Here is a 22,698-nt window from a genome sequence, read left to right on the forward strand (position 1 = left end):
CTTTTCCTTCTCTAGAGGCATGTCTCACACAGTCTTATCTACTTTTAAGGTTATTCTCTCTATATGCAGAAGACTCTCAAATTGCTATTTCCAACAGTGATGTTCTATCTCAGCTTCCAATTCATATATGAAAATGCCTGCTGAAACTGTTCACCTGGCACTAGAAAGACAGTGTGGCCAAACTGAACTCGTTTCTCTTTCATTGCTATCACACAGCCAGACAGAAACCCTGATGCTCTCATTCATTCTTCTGTCTCCCTTTTATTTTCAACACGTACGTCATTAAATAAATAGCATGTATCATCTACTCATAGTCTCCACGATGGCTTATTCTCTTCTTTCTTTTCTACCCCTGTGCAAAGTCCAGGCCTTCCTCATTTCTCAGCTGTACCATTGTAACAGACCTCTAAACTAGTGTTCCTGTCTTTTGTCTTGAACTTCTCAAATCAGTCTTCTACGTGGTAGCTGAACAGGTTTTCTAAAAATAAATCTGACTGAGTCACTTGTTTCCTTAACACTATGAGAACATTCCTCCCGCAGGACAAAAATCTAGGTTTTCTGGCCTGACTCTCCTGCCCATTTCTAGTCTATCCATACTCGATTTTCGTCAATCATTACCTGGATTTTCCTTCAATACAACCATTTATAGTAACCTTATACCTTGCCTTTCCTCCCATTTCCCTCTGCCTGGAGTACCCTTTTCTTGACTATTTTCACTCATATTATTACTCAATAATTATAATGATGCTTATAAATGTTATTTCATAACACAATTATCTAATATGAATACTTACTCTATGCCAACTATTGAGTTAAATTTTTCTTTTGATCCTCACGAGGATCAAAATGTGATAACCTACATTAGTAGGCTTTTCAAGAAGCCTCCTTTCGTCACTTTTTTAAGGCTTTCCTTAATCTCTAGTCTGACTACTTCTTACCTTATTACCACCAACACGCTGTGTGCTTACTTCAGCCAAAACATTTAGCCTAATATACTAAAATAGTATGTTTATATTCTCCACTCTCTTTTCATCACTAAATTACCTGATTCACAAGAGCAGAGCATGTCTTATTCAGATCTATTTTCAAACCATGTAGTCCGAGCTGCCCAAGTAATGTTTTTTTAACTCAAGAGATCTGATTCATGGCCATAGAGAATATCACTGTGAGTGGCTCTTCTCAGCATATTAACTAAGAGACTTTTGATCTGAGACCTTGAACTTCAAGCGGAGAGGCAGGACCATGTTCATGTTTGTATCTCCCTCTAGTGCCTAGTCCTGCATATTTTATATGATCAATGCTCAAAAGTGTTGGTACAAATTTAACTGCTACTATGTGGATTTCAGGAATATTAAAATGATGATCAGCTCTGCTAAATTTTAGAAATATAGAGTACACAAAGTCACTGTTAAAAACAAAATCATTAGGCACTCTAGCCTCATTTAAGCAGCATGATGTCAGAAGGGATATTCATTAAACATAATGGATTTGTGAGTGTCAGACAGAATAAATGTATGAACTCACAAAAAGGGCAAAGGGGAATGGATCCCTGTTGTGAGAAAAGGGCAAATGGCACCTTGTAGAGCCAGAAACCCCAAGAATTAAGGGGCTCAATGGGATGGGGTTTTTTTTTAACAACTGTTTAAATTTTTTTCAGTAATGGCATACTTTTGGTACATTTAATTATATCTGAATATGGTCATAAAGTAGTATAATAATAATGAAATATTGCTCAACTTATTGAGTGAATACCTTGGCCCAAGTGTTCTATATAGCTCAATATATCTTCTAGGTATGTATTTTCTCCCATTTTATAAATGAGGAAGCTGAAGTTCAGAAGGGTTTAGTAACTTTCTCAAGATCATACTGCAATGTATTCGCATATGATAGTCTGTGTGTTGATTCATTTAACAAGCACATGCTGAGCGATAACTGTGCCAGACATTGAACTAGGAACTAAACATACAGGGATAAGTCAGAAGTTCAAAGAGTTCTCAGTACTGTGATAGAATCATAAAAAGTAACACTTATGATACAATGTGGCATGTACTCTGCGAGAGTGAGCCTATGAGGTCAATGCAGAGGGTCATGGGAACCTGGGAGAGAGGGAGCTAATCTAGCTTGGGATAAAAAACAAACAAACAAACAAACATGTAAAGCATCAGGGAACACTTCCCAAAAAGGCATAAAAAGTCTGACTGTATGAGGCAAGAACCACACTTTAGATGGAGGGAACGACACATGCCATTGACTCAGAAGTCTTCCGTGTCCTATATTTCTCATCACTGCTATCACCAGAATGTGTTTGAGAAGGTAATGGCAGATCATCTTGATTTTACACTCTCAAAGTGGACACCTTGAGAGATGGTGTTCAATGAGGATGAAAAGTATGAGTATGCCACAGAAGAGTGCTTACAATTTGTCCTACAGATGCAAATGGTACCCTCTGGTGATTGTGCAGGGCACAACCTGTACATTGTAAATGACAGCCCTGTTCCAAGCATTGTGCTTGGTCCTTAACATATCTAATCTGATTTATTCTTCATGGTGACTCTAAAAGTTGGTTTGCTTGCCTTCATTGTATGGATAAGGAGACTAATACCCCATGAGTTTAAATGACTGTCCAAACATCACACACAGAACAAATAAAAGAGCCAGAATCTTAATCTAGATGTCTATGCCTCCAAAGTCCTTGATCTATCTGCTAGAAAATCAGGAATAAGGAAGAAATTCTATTTTACCTCTTTGGTGAGCTCTTCTCTGGCATCATAGATGGGTCCTTCCCCCTGACTTCCCAGTCTAGTTCTCACAAGAGACAAGATGAACTGCTGCTTCTATATTAGCTTCTGTAAGAGTACCAGCCTGTCTGGGCCCTATTTTCATTAATCTTTATGCTTTCCCCTGATTTGATTCTCTTTCTTTTACCCTAATTTCCTCCCGAGTCTAGCTAGAAAAAAGACCATTCCTTTTGATGACACATGCTAGTAGGTTTGTTCTCATTATGATTGTGTCTATTAAACTGTTCCAATATTAATCTAGGTCATAGAAGACTAATAGAAATCCCCCATTAATGTAATATTTCTTAAGTACTATATGTTACCATATTTATCAGACCTCAGGCAGAGCCAGCAATGGGAACTGTAAACTTATAGTAATAAAATAGGAGGGATGATGCATACCAGAAGCACAGGTTTCCTTCGAACACCTTTCTATCTCACTTTCAGGACTGTGGGGTTGTTAAGTCTAATTTTATGACCACTATCATGTTGTAAAACTTGTTGGTCTTTGCTGTATCCTCAGACGTGAGGCCTCGCCCATCCCTCTCTTTTCATGTTATTTGAATTCTAGATGTGGGTTAAAATCCCAGAAGCGGTAAGCTTTCTGTTCTGAGCATACTGTGCATTAATCTACTACACACCAAAGTCTATTAATTTTGAATAGTGCTATCGATTATACTGCACGATAGAGAGATAACTACGTTATCGCCTTTGAAGAAGTGTCTTTCTTAAGAAACCTATATAGCCTTATCAAGACTCTAATGCTGATGGATAACCCCCTTCTTAAAAATCACAATTTGATTGCATTTTCTTTTACAGGATCTTCAAAATGCAAGCCAATACAATACTTCTGAGGCTCGTATCACCTATCCGCTTACACAATTAATGAGCTTATCATTACTCTTCCGATAAAAATAAGACCATTCCACTTACTCTGGGCTTTTAAATATACCTGCTTTCCAGATATGAAATCTATAGACAGGCAATGTTAGCACCTATACCTGGCCTTGTGAGCTTCCCAAGATTTATTTATCTATCAGGTGCCACTGAGAAATGGATCTTTTCATTTTTTAAAAAAATCCCATTTGACTCTGTCTCATCCTCCCATTCTCTGTCTAGCCCAATTATATTGACAATCTGGTCTTTTCTTCCTAGCCTTCCTTCAGGACAACTTCTGGTTTTTGTTCTTCCCACAAAAACTCCAGTATAAAAGAATAAATCCACTTTCATGTTAAGCTTCAGGCCTCTTAAATAATCTCTCTTAGATCAATGATAAAGAAAGACTAGGAAACAGCTCAAAACCCTCCCCTGACTTTGCAACTTACTAAAACTAAAATGGGATCTTTTTGCCAGGCATGCCTTACAAGCTACTCACTCATTCATTCAGGCAATAAGCATATGTTGGGTACACACTCTATGCCAAGCACTATTCTAGGTGACTATTGATAAGACCGAAGCATTGTAATTCCCCTGTATTTAATAAATGAGAAGGAAAATACCAAGGAACAAATACTGACATGATGTGACTGTAGATAATGAAGTGGGATACAGAAACATAAAGCAGGGTGGAGGTAGGGTGATGGAAAAGAAGAAAGGATGTCAGGGTTTCTGGGGCTAAGCAAGTCAGGAAAGACCCCTTTCAGGAGGTGATGTTGAAACAGAGATCCAAATGAATATCTAGGGAAAGCTTTTTAAGTCATGTGAATGCCATGTGTTCAGATGTAGGCCTGGAATACATTTGGCAAGTTCAAGAGAGAGAGAATGAGTCCAAAGTGCTTAGATAGGAGTAGGTGAGTGAGCTTACTATTGGAAAGGGGCTAGATCAAGCAGGCATGAGTGTGATGGGAAACCAGCGGCTACTTTCAGTTACTCCTAATCTGTCTTCAGTCCTGAGGACAGATGAAGCAAAAAATTCCTTTTACTGACCACAAGTCTCAATATTTCAGGGAAATAATTCTACTAGCATGTCAGTAAAAATGGATTTTTATGTCCTCTCAATATATCTTTAGGCTGAAGCAAATAAACTTTATGCTTTAGAAAAATATTTAGCAATATTACATCAGGGAAATGCAAATTAAAACCACAATGAGACACTATCTTACCACAGATAGAATGCCCTTCATTAAAAAGTCAAAAAATAGATGTTGGCGCAGATGTGGTGAAAAGAGAATACTTATACACTGTTTCTGGGAATGTAAATTAGCACACCCTCTCTGGAAAACAGCAGGAATACTTCTCAAAGAACGAAAAGTACATCTACTATGTTATCCTGCAATCTCACTACTGAGTACGCAAAGGAAAAGAATTCATTATGTAAAAAGAACACTAGTATGTGTGTATACATTACAGCACAATTCACGATAGCAAAGATATGGAATCAACCAAAGCGCCCATCAATTGATGAGTAGATTAAAAAAAGGTATATATATTTCATTTAGTATAGACTATTATCACTAAATTTTTTAAATTATTGCTCTAACCATAGTACCATATACATGGAATACTATTAAATACATAAAAATGAATGAAAAATGTCTTTTGTGGCAACTTGGATAGAGCTGGAGGTCATAATCCTAAGTAAAGTAACCTAAGAATGGGAAAACAAATATGGGTATACAAAGGCATACAGAGTGGTATAAGGGACACTGGAGACCCAGAAGAGGGGAGGGTTGGATGGGGGTGAGGGATGAAAAAATACCTATTGGATACAATGTATACTACTCTAGTGACAGGTACATTAAAATCCCAGACTTCAACACTGTACAATGCATCCATGTAACCAAGACCCACTTGTACCCCAAAAGCTATTAAAATTTAAAACAAACAGACAGAATGATTTTTAAAAAGGAAAATTAAAGGACACATATGTTTTACGGAATAGTCTCAGGGCCTTCGTGCATCATGAAAACCAACCACAGTACCAAAAAGTGCTTTATAAAATAAAATATTCTGTTGATGTGTTGAGAAAATAAAAATGGACTTGCATGCAGTACAGTTAGAACAATAATTTAAAAAAGAAAAATGTTTAGTGATATTAGAATATACTCACAAAATTATATTTCCCATGAAAAGCAAAGAACAACACAGAGTAGTTGGTCCCATTTATCTTAAAAATTATATATTTATAGGCCGGTGCAGTGGCTCAGACCTGTAATCCCAGCACTTTAGGAGGCCGAGGCGGGCGGATCACGATGTCAGGAGATGGAGACAATCCTGGCTAACACAGTGAAACCCTGTCTCTACTAAAAATACAAAAAATTAGCCGTGCGTGGTGGTGGGTGCCTGTAGTCCCACCTACTCGGGAGGCTGAGGCAGGAGAATGGTGTGAACCCGGGAGGCGGAGCTTGCAGTGAGCCGAGATCATGCCACTGCAGTCCAGCCTGGGGGACAGAGTGAGACTCCATCTCAAAAAAATATATATTAAAAAATTATATATTTATATATTTGCATGTGTGTATATTTATACGTAATACTTATTTTTGATCATTTATATATTTCATGAAATATACATATGAAAAACCTCACACAATTATGCACTATAATAGTTGAAGTAATTTTACAGATGGCAGAGTTATAGGATATTATTCTATTTTTTATTATTATTTTTAATTTTACTATATTTTCCAAATTTCCCGCAACAAGCCTTTTTCATTATAAAAGTGATAATAAACTATGACTTCTATTATTTAAAAAGCTACAAAACTGAAGATCTTTTTAAAATTACTCTAATTTGTAGATCTTTATGAAAATGTGGAGGAAGACTCATTGTTTAGAATTGTTAATCAATTATGTTTGCATCATAGTACTACTACTAATTAACAGTATGATGTTAGATTTATTGCTTAACTTCTCTGGGTTAGTTTTACCATCTAGTAATGTGAAAAAGTAATGCCTATGTCTTAGACTCACTATGAGAAATAGTGCTCACTTCAGCAGCACATATACTGAAATTGGAACGGTACAAAGAAGATTAGCATGACCCCCATGCAAGGATGATATGCAAATTCATGAAGCGTTTAAAAAATTAAATAAAAAAAGAAAAGAAAGAATTTTTATGATAAATTAAAATGACTGAAAGCAAGAAACTTGCAGAAATATCTTTGTTATACTATCTTAGAGGGCAGGGATTATACAAGTATTTATAAAATATCCAGCAGATTTTTAATGGAGTAGCTTCAGCTAAATTAGAAAAGGTTTTAATTGAAAACTCTAAAGAAGTCTCTATCAATATATAATCAGAGAATAGTAAAATTACTATTTTGAAACTGACCTTGAGGCGTCTCTTCTGTCATTAATTCCAGTCTTCCTTTTCCATCAGCTAATGTCCAACTTTTCCCTGCACACTTTTAACAATGGGGCTCTCATTCATTTGGCAGTATTAGGATAGAACTCACTATTAGTTTTTTTTTTTTCCTCTGTTAAGCCAAAATCCATTTATCTGTTCCTTTCACTCTACATCCTGCTTCTTTCTTCAGGATCTAGATAAAATTCGCCTAATCCAACAGTCACACGATAGCCTTTTCAGTTTCTAAAAACAGCTATCATTTCCCCTCTCTACTAATACAGATTATTATTCACTTTTTCCCCAACTAATCCTTGGAAAATAAGGTTGCTAGGCCCCTCACTTTCCCCTGGAGCACACACACTATATACTTACGAAATTGTGGAATCTAAGCCTGAATACAATTTCAACCAAGTTTCACTAGCATAAAACACAGGATTCCACCTGCCTAGCTGTCTTAATTGATTTTAAAATCATATAACATTGTAGGAGTCCTATCATTGGTTGTCTTAAATGAACTTTGAACACGGTACACTGAAAAGGCATTGGCCTTGAAACTCAAGAGATGTAGGGTCCAGTACAGTGCCTGGCACATAGTAAGCACAGTAGTCCCCACTTATTCATGTGGGATGCATTGCAAGACTCCCAGTGGATGCTTGAAACCATGGATAGTACAGAACCCTAGATATACTATGTTTCTTCCTATACATACATACCCATGATAATATTTAACTTGTAAACTAGGCACAGTTAGATTAATAACAATAGTAATAAAATAGAACAACTATAATAATATACTGTCATAAAAGTTATATGAAATCGGTCTTTCTCTGTCTTGAAATATCTTATATTATACTCACATTTCTTGAGCCTACATGTTGAGTTGAAGGGAGATGAATGACATAGGCACTGTGATGTAGCTATAGGCTACTATTGACCTTCTGACAACACATCAGAAGGAAAATCATCTGCTTGGGGTGATTCTGGTCCTCAATCCATGTAGATGTCGATAGCTGGATGTCAGGAGCAGACAATGTTGATGACTAATGGGTGAATGGGTAGCATACATATGGATATGCTGAACAAAGGTATGATCTGTGTCCAGGGTGGGATGGAGCAGGACAGTGGGAGATTTCATCATGCCACTCAGACTGGCTTGCAATCTAAGACTTATAAATTGTAGATTTCTGGAATTTTTCATTTATTATTTTTGGACTGCAGTTGACCTCAGGTAACTAAAACCACATAAAGGAGAAACACAGATATGGGGGATCTACTATTTTCAATAAATTATGGCTGTTATTGTCATAATTACTACTGTAATTATTTTAAAACGCTTAAGATATTTTAGATTTGTAATCACTGAGCCCTATTTTCCTGAACCTGTGTAACACATTTCGTTTTGTAGAAATCTGGGTAGAACGTTCATCTTTGTTAACTGTATTTTATGAGAATTAAATTGTCTTATCAAGTAACCCTGTTAAAAGCTTTTAGGATTGTGATTCAGTGTGAAACCACATGTGCTTTCCCTTCCAGATCTCTGTCACCTGTGCATGCGATGAGCCATTCACTATATCTTCAGTCAAGCCACAGATTAAAATGTTGACTGAAGCAAGTTCAAAGTCTGAGGCACATGTGTTGTGCATCACCCGATGTGAGAAAGAAAGGAACTGCTTATAGCCATGTATACCTGTGTCGTTTGAGAAATGGCCGACTAAGCCATTTTTCATCATTTAATTTTTAACCCTCTGGGTCACTACATTTACCTGAAGTGCACTTAACATTATAGAATCTAAGACCATTTGAAAATTGTCATTGGCATTAGTTCTTGTTTTTTTTTTAAAAAAATATAGACTGAATCACAACTCAAACTTGTGAACTCTATTGGTATATCTGAGCAGTATAATTAATGAATTTCAGTTAATTTTTAAAGACTTACTCTGTTCTAGGCCCTAAGCCAGAGCCTGAAGAAGTTCACGGTCCAGTGAAATACACAAATATATATTATATCATCGTATGTATGTTGTCAAGTATTAAAACAGAGGCATTCATGACTGTTTCTAAAGTGTCATAACCAAATTCCTGGCCACATAATTACAAACATTTTAGAGCTGGCAAATATTTTATAGATTATCAAATCCAATCTTTTAATTATATCCAGAAACTGGCTCAAAAAAGGGAACCAACTTGGCTGGGCGCGGTGGCTCACGCCTGTAATCCCAGCACTTTGGGAGGCTGAGGCAGGCAGATCACAAGGTCAGGAGATCGAGACCATCCTGCCTAACACAGTGAAACCCCCTCTCTACTAAAAATACAAAAAAATTAGCCAGGCATGGTGATGGGCGCCTGTAGTCCCAGCTACTCGGGAGGCCGAGGCAGGAAAATGGCGTGAACCCAGGAGGCAGAGCTTGCAATGAGCCGAGATCATGCCACTGCACTCTAGCCTGGTGGACAGAGCAGGACTCAGTCTCGAAAAAAAAAAGAAAAAGAAAGAAAAGGGAACCAACTTGCCCAAGTTCACATAGCTAACTGATGGACAAGAACTCAGATGTTTGAGTGCCTATAGAAATGTCCTTCCCCTATCCTCCACTTGACAATGTCCTCCTGCACCAATAAATATGTATATTTGTTTATATGTAATGGTATACCATCCTAAGAGTCATCTTTCTGAAGAATCTTATAATCCAGGATTGAAGGTATGGATACAGAATAAATAAGAAATGTGTATTCTATTGAGTCTTTATCCCTGAATATATCTAAGGAATTAAATGTACATGTTCATGCACAGTTAAATTCCCTTACATTCCAATATTAGCTTGTCATTATTTGTTTTTTTCCCCCTCCTCCATGGAATATAGGGAAGTACAATAACACCTTATTAATTAAGGATTAATGCTCATTCGTTTTTAATTAATTCATCCCTCAAATATTTATTGACTTTCTACTATGTGAAAGCTCATTTTGAGACCAGAAAAGTGCCCTGGTCCCCTTTTCAGGGCATGCGATGAGGATGTGGCTTGCTTCTTCAGTGCCCCACTGCTCAAACCTCTAGGGGAGCATACAGATGGGCAGGCTGTGGAGCTCCCACCCCATGGAAGTGTCTGGAGGTGAATGTTTATAGCTGAGGCCCCAGTGGGCGTGGGTTACATGGTGCTAACTTAGTTTAGCCATCTGTAGGCAGCTTGTGTTAACCAGCTCAATTACACCCTCTACATTGTCAGAAAGACAGAGGACTTTCTTTATCCCGGGTTCTTGCCTTGGTATTCCAGAAGAATCAGATCACACCTGGGCTTGGAGAATAAGTTCAAGGTTTTATTGAGTGGACATAGCTCTCAGCAGATGGGGGAAGCCAGAAGGGGATGGAGTGGGTGAGGCTGCTCAACAGCCTGGGCTCTTCTCCGACTACCCCAGCCAAACTCTGCCTCCTTCTGTGTCCGGAATTGGCGGGTTCTTGGTCTCACTGACTTCAAGAACGAAGCCGCGGATCCTCACGGTGAGTGTTACAGTTCTTAAAGATGGTGTGTCCGGAGTTTCTTTCTTCTGGTGGGTTCATGGTCTCGCTGGCTTCAGGAGTGAAGCTGCAGACCTTCACGGTGAGTGTTACAGCTCTTAAAGGCGGTGCATCTGGAGTTGTTCTTTCCTCCCGTCAGGAGTTGTTTGTCCCTCCTGGTGGGTTCGTGGTCTCGCTGGCTTCAAGAGTGAAGCTGCAGACCTTCATGGTGAGTGTTACAGCTCACAAAGGTGGCGTGGACCCAAAGAGTGAGCAGCAGCAAGATTTATTGCAAAGAGTGAAAGAATAAAGCTTCCACAGCATGGAAGCAGACCTGAGCGGGTTGCCACTGCTGGCCTGGGCAGCCTGCTTTTATTCCCTTATCTGACCCTACCCACATTCTGCTGATTGGCCCATTTTACACAGAGCTGATTGGTCCATTTAGACAGGGTGCTGATTGGTGCGTTTACAATCCCTGAGCTAGACACAGAGTGCTGACTGGTATATTTACAATCCTCTAGCTAGACATAAAAGTTCTCCAAGTCCCCACTAGATTAGCTAGACACAGAGCATTGATTGGTGTGTTTACAAACCTTGAGCTAGACACAGAGTGCTGATTGGTGTGTCTACAAACCTTGAGCTAGACACAGTGCTGATTGGTGAGTTTACAAACCTTGAGCTAGACAGAGTGCTGATTGGTGCATTTACAATCTTTTAGCTAGACATAAAAGTTCTCCAAGTCCACATCAGATTAGCTAGATACAGAGTGCTGATTGGTGCATCCACAAACTCCGAGCTAGACACAGAGTGCTGATTGGTGCATATACAATCCTCCAGCTAAACATAAAAGTTCTCCAAGTCCCCACACAACTCAGGAGCTCAGCTGGTTTCACCTAGTGGATCCTGCGCCAGGACCACGGGCGGAGTTGCCCACCAGTCTCCTTGGCTGGTCGATGGGACCGGGTGCTACAGAGCAGGGGGCATCGCCCATCAGGGAGGCTCAGGCCACTTGGGAGCCCACCGCAGGGTGGCGGTGGGGGTGCCTTGGGCATGGCAGGCTGCAGGTCACGAGCCCTGCCCCATGGGGAGGTGGCTGAGGCCTGGTGAGAATTCAAGAGCGGTGCGGGTGGGCAAGCAGTGCTGGGGGGCCCGGTGCCCCCTCCGCAGCTGCTGGCCTGGGTGCTAAGCCCCTCACTACCTGGGCCTGCAGTGCCAGCCGGCCACTCCGAGTGTGGTGACCCCTGAGCCCGCGCCCACCAGGAACTCACGATGGCCCATGAGGGCTGCGCACAGCCCCGGTTCCCGCCTGCGCCTCTCCCTCCCTCCACACCTCCCCTCAAGCAGAGGGAGCCAGCTCCAGCCTCAGCCAGCCCAGAGAGGGGCTCCCACAGTGCAGCAGTGGGCTGAAGTGCTCCTCAAGTGTGGCCAGAGCAGACGCCAAGGCTGAGGAGGTGTGTAGAGCAAGCGAGGGCTGCTCATGTTGTCACCTCTCAGTTCCACCTGTTGATGGGCTGCCTGTGTGCTGGCATCTGTCCTGTGCTCTTCTGCCAGCATGCTCCCCTCAACATCCTCTCAATGTCCATCCACTTGTGTCTTCTTCAGCCAATATGTTCCTCTCAATGTCCAGCCACTTGTGTCCTGCCTGCTAGGATCTTGGGGTTTTTATAGGCACAGGATGGGGTGTGGCAAGCCAGGATGGTCTTGGGAAATGCAACATTTGGCCAGGAAAACAAAAATGCCTGTCTTCACCTAGATCCGTGGGCACAGGCCCAAGGGTGGAGCCCTAACCAGGGACTATGCCCTTCCTCACTTCCATATCATCTAAAAGGAGCACACCCTTCCCTTCTCAGCACTTCCCTTGTCCCCTTTGGTATCACTTTGTAAGATAAGATATAGAGTAACTATGGTAGCAGCCCTAAGGAAGTCCATTTGTCTTGGTAGTACTCTGCTCTTTGTGTTACAATGAAATGTATCATAAAGCCTAATAACACATGAATATTCTGGATACTTACTCTTACAAAGGACACACAGGCTACTGCCACTGTTCTAGGGTATCTGTGCCACAATTAAGTATTAGTGAAGCAAATATTGATTGGATCTTAGTGTCTGAAAGAAACTGAGATATGTGGTTTTCATAATATTTTCTGATTTGGCACTCCCAACTCCTCTGAGAAGTTGATATTCTAATTGCCCACTAGTGATTATAGCTGAAAACCTGAGGTTGCTAATGCTGAGTAATTTATCTCAGGTCATGCAAGTAAATGAAGGAGCTAGCATTTGAATGCAAGTCTTTGTGACTTCAAAGCCTATGCTGTTTCCATAGAACTTTCACAATGTTCTGGAATCAAAGGGTGGTGACAACCATCAGTGTCTAAAATGGGTGAGGAAAGCTTGGAAGGAGTGAGTTCGTCACTGAATTCAATAATTTGCATTTGTTTAAGTTTAACCTGTATGATAACAGATTTTTTTATAAATTGGAATATAAACGTGCACTTTCCTCGAGTATCTCTAAGTGCAAGATTCTGCACTAAAGCTGTGAAATTCTGCAGTTGATGATTTTAAGAAGCTATTATTCACTATTGCTGTTAATGAGAATGATTTTTTACTTCCTTTTCTGAAGCTTCTCTGTCTGTATTTTCAACATGGGCAGTTATACACAAAGTCATTTACTCTACATTTTGTTTTGTTTTTTTTCCATTGTGGATGGTTCTGGCACTGAGTTTATCTCCCGTTAAGCACATTTCTTCTTGGCCATGAAGAGGAGCCAAATTGCCTTAGCTATTTGGTCTTACCTATGGTGCAACACTTGCCAGAAGTTTCTCCAGGGAAATTATGCAGCTCTAAGCAGCTCCAGATCTTTTAGCCCCAAGTTTCCTCAAAATAACCTGGACATTTTCCACACTCTTCAGTTCCACCTCGCTGGTCCCTGGACGAGTTGTGTAAGGTTTTTGAATGACCTTGATCCACCCTAATTTGAAATTGCCACAGGTATCAGAAGGAAAAGCTGACAGGGGATTATTCCCAAGTAGGACAGATCAACTCTAAACTGACACAGGCCCCATAGGAAGGGCTAAATCTTCTGTTTTTCTTACTGGGTGGCTTTTTCACTTATGATGGGGAAAGGAGTTCCGTCGAGAATAGACATCCCCCTGGCTCTTTCTTAGAAGAAGTCAGAGATGAAAAAGCAGGAGACAGATTCCTAATCTTTTATTTACTTCCCCAAAAGCGAATTTGCAGTATAGACAGGAGACTAAAATGGCAAGGACTTCAGTTAACAGTGCAGCACCAGGCAGTGGGGATAAAATAATAAATAGGATGCACAGAGTCCTTCACTCCCAAAATCAGTAGTTAAGCACCATTTCAATAAACTTATTTCTCTAAAGTAGTGCACATACCAGGAAAGGGGAAAGGAGTACTAGGGGAGCTGAGACTGGGATTCAAACCCAAACCCACAGAGCTGGGCAAAGTTCTGACTTCAAATACCTAAGTCTACTTGTCCTCAGAGATTATATATTTTATTTTTAATCTAATAGGCATTTATGTAATACTTGCTATATGCCATGCTCTATTATAAGAGCTTTAGAAACATTCAGCCAGGCACAGTGGTTCACGCCTGTAATTCCAGCGCTTTGGGAGACCAAGGTGGGCAGATCACAAGGTCAGGAGTTCGAGACCAGCCTGGCCAACATAGTGAAACCCTATCTCTACTAAAAATACAAAAAGTTAGCTGGGGGTGGTGGCGGGTGCCTGTAATCCCAGCTACTCGGGAGGCTGAGGCAGGAGAATCACTTGAACCCAGGAGGCAGAGGTTGCAGCCCAGCCGAGATGGTGCCACTGCACACCAGCCAGGGTGATAGTGTGAGACTCTGTCTCAAAAAAAAAAAAAAAATTCATTTAATCTTCATATTAAACCTATGAAATAGATACTATCATCCCTGGTCCCATTATATGGATGAGGAAACTGAGGCACAGGTAATTTGAGTAACCTGCTCAAGGTCACACAACTAGGAAGTGGCAGAGCTGGGTTTTGAACCCAGAGGCCATGCTCTTATTCCTAAAATAGGAATCTATCAATAAATCCTTTAAAAGGAAAAGTTCCTGTGACCTGGTCAGGGGTGGCATGGGAAAGGAAGACTTGGAAAGACTATTTGCATTCTGCAGTGCTGAAGAAGTACAAGAGGAGGGCATCACTCATTCTCTGGTCTTGGTCTGTAGGAAAATGAGGACCCCAAGAAACTGCTGGAGCCACAAATATGGCCTCGGCCATGTGGTGCAAAAGCCTGTGTGGGCTCCTGCCAAGACACCAAAATAGCTTATTCATATTGAAATTTTAGTCTAATCCAGGCCCATGATAGACCTTGGATAGTGCCAATTTCTAAAGAAGAGAACATGTAAATAGTCCTTTCCCATCTTAAAAGTAATTTTTGCAGATAGTAGCTTCTCCTGCCACACTTCTCCTCTACATGCAGAGAGAGGATCAATGACAAAGACCCCTCTATGACCGAGAAGTCCCAAACTACCCTCACACTGCCAGCCTTTCAGAGGAAATGAGAGAGAGAGCAGCTGGTCAAACCAGAGACAGAATATCGTTTTTGTTACCTACCTTCCCTAATCCAAAAATAGCTAGATCCCCCAATAGCCAGGAAACTTGAAGAAAAGAGACAGGAAAAGAGGTAAATGCGTCAATTTCATGAACTACAAAACACTAAAAATTCGGGCAAGGATTACCACACTGAAATAAAACCTCCATGGCCCTTCAATCACCAAACCATCTCTACAGCAGACTGCCCTTTCAAATATTTATTTTGTATTTTTCTTTCATTTTCCTCGCCCCCATTACCCAGAAAATGGAAACAGGTGAAATACTACTTGCATGACCTTGAAAAAGTATCCCACACTCTTTGCATCTCAGTCTCCTTGTCTGTAAAATGTGAATAATCTGACCCCACAGGGTAGCGCTAACTGATGGAAGCACCTGGCACAGGGCCTGTTTCATAAGGAATGCTCAATATAGGCTTCTCCTTCTTCTTTTATTATTTATTTTTTTAGGCGGAGTCTTGCTCCGTCACCATGTTGGAGTATAATGGCGCAATCTCAGCTCACTGCAACCTCCATCTCCCGGGTTCAAGTGATTCTCCGGCCTCAGCCTCCCGAGTAGCTGGGACTACAGGGGCATGCCACCACGCCCAGCTAACTTTTTTGTATTTTTAGTGGAGATGGGGTTTCACAATGTTGGCCAGGATAGTCTCGATCTCTTGACCTCGTTACCCACCCACCTTGGCCTACCAAAGTGCTGGAATTACAGGCATGAGCCACCACACCCAGCTTGCTTCTCCTTTTTATTAACAAAAGCAGCTTTTGAGCACTTGCTTATCTTCCTAGTTAGCTTTGTGATCTTGCATATGTCATTTTAACTTAGCTGAACCTTGATTGCCATCCATAAAAATCAGTGTAAAGAAATGAAAGGATTTATCATTTTGACAACCAGAATTTCTATGAGGAAGGAGGCTGTGTTTGTATTTAAAAAAAAAAAAACACTTTGATGATTTCTGGTGTTAGCTAATTGGCATCATGGCTTCCAACAAGAGGGACAAAATGCTCTCTATGGGACAACTAAACTGGAAATAGAGAAATAAAGAAAATACCTGATGAGAGAAGAGCGGGAGGAGGGAAAAAAAAAAAGACAGCCTAATGAGGTTAAAGGTTTGTGAAGCTCTGCAGTGGTGGGGTAGCTGAGGATGTTGTAAGAGCAAGGTTTCTTACTATTCTGTTTAAAGTTGTTTACGTTGCTTGGACTTAAGCTTTCTCTGTTTCACCACTACATCTTACAGATAGTCTAATAAGGATATTTGTTAGGAATGTTAAACTTAAGGAATTTGAAGAACCTAAGTTCCAAGTGCAGGTCAACAAAGATGACCCAGGACAGAGCAGGTGCCCAGACATGTAGGTGATCATGAAAGCAGAACCCTGGATACATCCAGAGAAGTCCTGGCTGTCTGCAGGCCCAGGCAGATGAGACGGGAATCTGAAGCCCATGTTACCTAGATTTTTCAGAGGCAAGGAAGATTTCAGCTGAGAGTAGAGTTACCGGAGGATAATCATATGAACTTAGCAGGTAAATGACTTCACATCCATCTCAAGTTATATGGCCTTATAAGTGTTCTCCCTCTCTCTATTCCCTCCTTCCATTCTTTGTTTCTTGTGGTCTTTATATCTTGCTTTTAATAAAAATGCTGTAGTTGTACATTGGAGTGCATATTTCTATGCCGTAGCCCAACCCACATTATTCCAAAGGGGAAATATTAGCTTGTCTATTCCAACTGCAGTATCTTTCAATCTCCAGAAAGCATATATGTTTTTTTCTTTTAAACCACATCATCCAGTGAATATTCATCTATGTAAAAGTGATTCATTATCACCTTTCATTTTTACTATCCACTATCTTATTGTTCATTACTATCTAGAGGCTGGTTTCTCACTTTTGTCCTTGGATTTGCAATTTTTATTGCCACTGCAGACTACTTTTCATATCTCCTTTTACAGTTTCTGTGTTTCTCCATAACCATCCCTCTGTGTTCCATGATCAAGTAAAGTGGCAGTCACTAAATTATTGGGAATTCTCTATAGCTTCCCATCATTGGTGATGTTGGACCATACAATCTGCTCACTCTTTTCAGTGAGCCATATATTGAAAAAGATATATGGGTATTAACACTTCAGTGTCTGGCGGATTTAGAGATCAACTTCCTGTTTATTATCAACTATTATCTGTGTGGATTTTGTAATTCTCTTTTTCTTTCTCTCTCTAGTTCTATACAATTGTGTTGCTTAGTTTCTTGTGCCATTGCAAAGCTGTTTCTTCATCTCGATTGTCAATACCTAGATTTCAGGTCCTCTGCAAACCTCTCTTTTTTCATTTAATAAGCTCATTTGGTTAGTTCCCACTATACAAGAAAACAAATTTCAGGCACCCTGGAATTTCTCATGGACTCTTCTCTAAAATACTCACCTTGGGCCGGGCACAGTGGCTCACACCTGTAATCCCAGCATTCTGGGAGGCCAAGGCAGGCAGATCATGAGGTCAGGAGATTGAGACCATCCTGGCTAACATGGTGAAACCCCATCTCTACTAAAAGTACAAAAAATTAGCTGGGCGTGGTGGCGGGCACCTGTAGTCCCAGCTACTCGGGAGGCTGAGGCAGGAGAATGGCGTGAACCCAGGAGGCGGCGCATGCAGTGAGCCGAGATTGCACCAGTGCACCCCAGCCTGAGCAACAGTGCAAGACTCTGTCTCAAAAATAATAATAATAATAATATAATAAAATAAAAAATAAAATAAAATACTCACCTTGGCCAAATTCTCTGCCACCAGTCCCTACTTTTCCCCCACCCTACATCAAAGTTGTAAATAGTTGATTAATGATACTCTTCAATTTGGGAACATTATCAGTTATTATCACTGGTCCACAAAAGGTCCTTCCCTTATTTTATATATTTGTGTATTTTCTCTTTTCACAATGTGTTATTCCCACTTGTTTGCATGTGTTCATACAGTCATTTCTGCTATAATGCTTGTTATGCAACTGTGAATTTGTTTCCATGCCATTGACAGAGAAAACAATTTGAGTATAATGTAAAATTTATGTTGTGTGGAATTCTGTCCAGGAGAAACACTAGGTGAATTCAGAAAACTGTACTCCAGTGATTGGAGCATCAAATAAACATAAACATACCAAAAGCATATGTATACACACTCCTCAAATGTGTACTAGCTACCTCAATTCCCTGTCTGTTAGGAGCCATACAAATAAACATCTGGCACTACAACTGAATGAAAGTTTTCATATGTACATATTGTAACATGTATGTACTTTAACCACTTAACGTATATAATTGTGCTGCAGTTTTTATTAGATTTCAAACTTTTTAATGTCACTGGAAAATATTTTTTGTTCCCCAAACACATTGTTTTCACAAGCACAGTGTTTTCTACTTCATGCTTTTGCATACCAATGTGATTTTTAGAAAAGAATAAGTTGCTTTATGAAGAAATGACTATTGGTTTATTCACACATATATTTAATTTATAAAAGTTAAATTATGTATAAATGTCATTCTGTTTCCTGCTGGGTTTTTTTTAATCTAAGTACTATGCTTTCGGATCCTTCAATGTTGTTATTTATGGTTTCTAACCACTACATATCACTCTTCTATATTTTACCCATCTACTCTCCCATGGGTAGACACCCACTCAAGTTATTTTCAAATTTCTGCTACTAAATAACATTAAAATAAAATTTAAAAAAAACCTGTGCAAACCTTCTTCTGGCTCTACATAACAACTTTCTTTGGAATAAATACTCAGAAGCGGAATTGCCAGATCATAAAGTAAGAAAACCTTTACTTTTCCTAAAGAGTGCCAGCATGGTCTCAAAAAGGTATATGCTATCAAAATACCAATAATATTCTTCCCAGCAGTAGAAAAAAAGTATTAAAATTTCTATAAAACCACAAAGGACCCCAGATAACCAAAGCAATAGTGAGCAAAAAGAACAAAACTATAGGCATCAGATTGCCTGACTTCAAAATATACTACAAAGCTATAGTAACCCAAACTACATGATACTGGTATGAAAACAGATACATAGACCAATTAAATGGAATAGGGAGTCCAGAAATAAATTCATGTATTTACAGCCAACTGTAAATACAATTTTGACAAAGGCACCAAAGACATACACTTGGGAAAAGGCACCCTCATTAATAAATGGTGCTGGGAATACTAGATATCCATATGTAGAAGAATGAAACTAGACCCCTATCTCTCACCATATACAAAAGTCAGCTCAAGATGGATTAAAACTTAAACATAAGACCTGAAACTATAAAATTACTAGAGGAAAACAGAGGGGAAATGGTCTAGAACTTTGGTCTAGGCAGAGATTTTATGGTCCAGCCTTCAAAAGCACAAGCAACAAAACCAAGAAAAGACAAATGGAACTATACCAAACTAAAAACAGCTTCTACACAACAAAGGAAACAATCAACAGTGTTAAGATACAATCTGTAGAATGGAAAAAAAAGTTTGCAAAGTATTCCTCCAACAAGGTACTAATATCTAGACTATACAAGGAACACAAACAACTCAACAGCAAAAAAAAAAAAAGTCACTTAAAAACGGGCAAAGGATCTGAATAGAAACTTCTCAAAAGAAGACATGCAAATAGCCAGCAGGTATATGAAAAATGTTCAAATTCACTGATCATCAAGAAAATGCAAATCAAAACCACAACTGAATATCATCTCACTGCATTTAGAATAGCTATTATCAAAAAGACAAAAAATAAAAGCTGGCAAGGAAGCAAAGAAAAGGGAACTCTTACACACTGCTAGTGGGAATGTGGATTCATACATCCATTATGAAAAATACTATGGAGCTTCCTTAAAAAACTAAAATTAAAACTACCATATGATCCAGTAATCCTACTACTAAGTATTTATCCAAAGGGAAATCAGTGTATCAAAGGGACATCTGCACCCCCATGTTTACTGCAGCACTATTCACAATAGCCAATATATGGAACCACCCTAAGTGTCCAACAATGGATAAATAAGAAAATGTGTTATAGATACACAACGGAATACTATCCAGTTATTTAAAAAGAACAAAATCCTGTCACTTGCAGCAATGTGGTTAGAAGTGGAGCTCAATAATTTAAGCGGAATAAGCCAGACAAAGACAAATATCATATGTTCCTACTTATATGTGGGAGCTAAGAAAGTTGACCTCAGGCTGGCATCCTGGCTCACACCTGTAACCCCAACACTTTGGGAGGCCAAGGCAGGTGGATCACCTGAGGTTAGGAGTTTGAGACTAGCCTGGCCAACATGGCGAAACCCTGTCTCTACTAAAAATTAAAAATTTAGCTGGATATGGTGGCACGTGCCTGTAATCCCAGCTACTTGGGAGGCTGAGGCAGGACAATCTCTCGAACCTGGGAGGCAGAGGTTGTGGTGAGCCGAGATCATGCCACTGCACTCCAGCATGAGCAACAGAGTGAGACTCCATCTCAGAAAAAAAAAAAAAAAAAAAAAAAAAGAACATTGATCTCATGGAGATAGAGAGTAAAATGACAGTTACTAGAGCCTGGGAAGTAGTGGGGGTGAAGAGAGATTGCTTAATGGATAAAAACATACAATTACATAGAAGGAATGAGTCTAGTGTTCAGTGGTACCGTAGGATGACTACAGTTAACAGTAATTTATTGTATATTTCCAAATAGCTGGAAGATCTGAAATGTTCTCAGTATTAAAAATGATAAACATTTGAGGCAAAGGATATCCTAACTACTCTGATTTAATAATTATATATTGTATGCAAGTATCAAAATATCACATATACTCCATAAATATGTACAATTATGTTTTGATAAAAAATACGGCACCTGCTAGTCTAACAATGCAAAAGCATGCTTTTATCTCCAGCTTTACCCAACACTCAAGGTTCTTAGCATTCTAATTTTTGCCACCTAATGTACATTCCCCTCTGCCATTTCTTCCTGTTTTCATATCCAGTTTCAGATCACCTGTGATTCTTTTGACTCTGCCTTACTCCTGAGGCTCAGTCCACAGTGATATTTCTTCAGCTCTGACATTCACATTTTTTTTCTGCATGTTCCACACCCATCCTATGGCTATACTATATTCCTCAATAAATATCCCATCAGTTCTATCAAGCCCCAGCTGCCTGTCCACTCATTCAGCATAGACTGTCATATCTAATTCTGCCATCTTATTTATTATTTCTGCTCTAAGCAAAACTTGGATACTGCCACATGCCTGTCCAAGCTCCCTGGACTTTCCTAACTATTTAACATAAGTATAAATAATTCCCTTCTTCCACAAAACCTGACACACATTCATTACTTTTATTCCCCTTTGTTTCTTTATTAATAGTATTTGTTCACATATTTCTTTTACTAAGTGGATTCTGAGCTATTTGAGGGTAGGGCATTTGTCTTTGATTCATCTTCATTTCTTCCACATTTAGTAGGCTCTCAAAAACTCTCCCCTGAGTGACTGAATGAGCAAAAATGAGTAAATCAAATGTTATTTTGTATCAAGTGCCCTTAAGTAATCAAAGTTTGCAACACCCAATATATTAGTCACAATTTAAAACTCTTTATTAACATAGAACAAAAAATGAGATAGTTTTTAATTAAAAAACTGTATCTTAAAATCAATTCATGAAGGAGATTGATTATTTGTCACCTTTTTATTCTAAGAAAGTGATGTTTTATTAATTAGCCTCTCTGGTCTATAACCCTTTGCTATAGTTATCATTCTGCATATCAGTAAAGCTGGGATTTGCTAAAATGAAATATAATTGATAATCAACTCAGAAGCTAATTCTCATATCATTCTCAAGTGAATTCCATTTGACTCAATTTATCCTTTTCTTCCTCAGAGTCTCTAAGATAACTTTATTAAATATTAATATAGAAGTGAGGAAGGATTATGACTATGCATTATATGTTACTCTAAAAGCGTTTGTGTAATTGGGGGCAGGGTGCTAAAACTGGGACTGTCCTGGTTTTAGCGCTAAACGTCCTGTATCCCAGAAATCTCTTCAGTCCTAGGAAAATTGATGGTCATCTTAAGTCTCAATGCTCTTCATTTATTGCAGTGTCCTAAGCAGGCATTCAAGATCTCCTCTGCTTTAACTATGACTTTCTTTTCTGTTATATTTTCAGCAGCTCTTCTTGTAATCTACTTTCTAGGCAAACTGAACCATAGTCTGATCTTTACACATGCTGTGGTTCCCTTGCCTGCTGTAGTACAAGTTCAAATTATATGGATTTGGATAAAATGTTATTTTTCCCACCACATATATTCTTCTACCTATAGATTTGTCCTACTACGAGTTTGGCTTACTTTGCTAATCTGTTCTGCCTTGCATGACAGTATCTTACATATGGGTTATCCCTTTGTTTTAAAGAAGAAAGTGATATTAAACATGTAATTGCAAAATGTTAGTTCAGGCTCTGCTCATGTTTGTGTTATATCATTTATTTTACCTATAAATAAATGTCCAAGTAAATGCACTGAGGCCATTCATGCATGAGTTTACATTCTATTTCTTCCTTTTA

The 22,698-nt window shown here is 39.3% G+C and overlaps 1 protein-coding gene and 1 non-coding gene across 4 annotated transcripts in view; one reads left to right on the forward strand and one right to left on the reverse strand.

Annotated features, from left to right (window-relative positions):
• The window catches only part of TENM4 (teneurin transmembrane protein 4), a 3,006,191-nt gene that overhangs the window by 1,871,956 nt on the left and 1,111,537 nt on the right, over window positions 1-22,698 (reverse strand). The gene's annotated exons all lie outside the window — the stretch shown is intronic.
• On the forward strand, window positions 6,698-6,804 carry LOC112204834 (U6 spliceosomal RNA). Its single transcript, XR_002938591.1, has one exon. It is a non-coding gene; the product is annotated as a U6 spliceosomal RNA (small nuclear RNA).

The sequence above is a fragment of the Pan troglodytes genome, chromosome 9 (genome assembly GCF_028858775.2).
Source record: "Pan troglodytes isolate AG18354 chromosome 9, NHGRI_mPanTro3-v2.0_pri, whole genome shotgun sequence".
NCBI lineage: Eukaryota > Metazoa > Chordata > Mammalia > Primates > Hominidae > Pan > Pan troglodytes.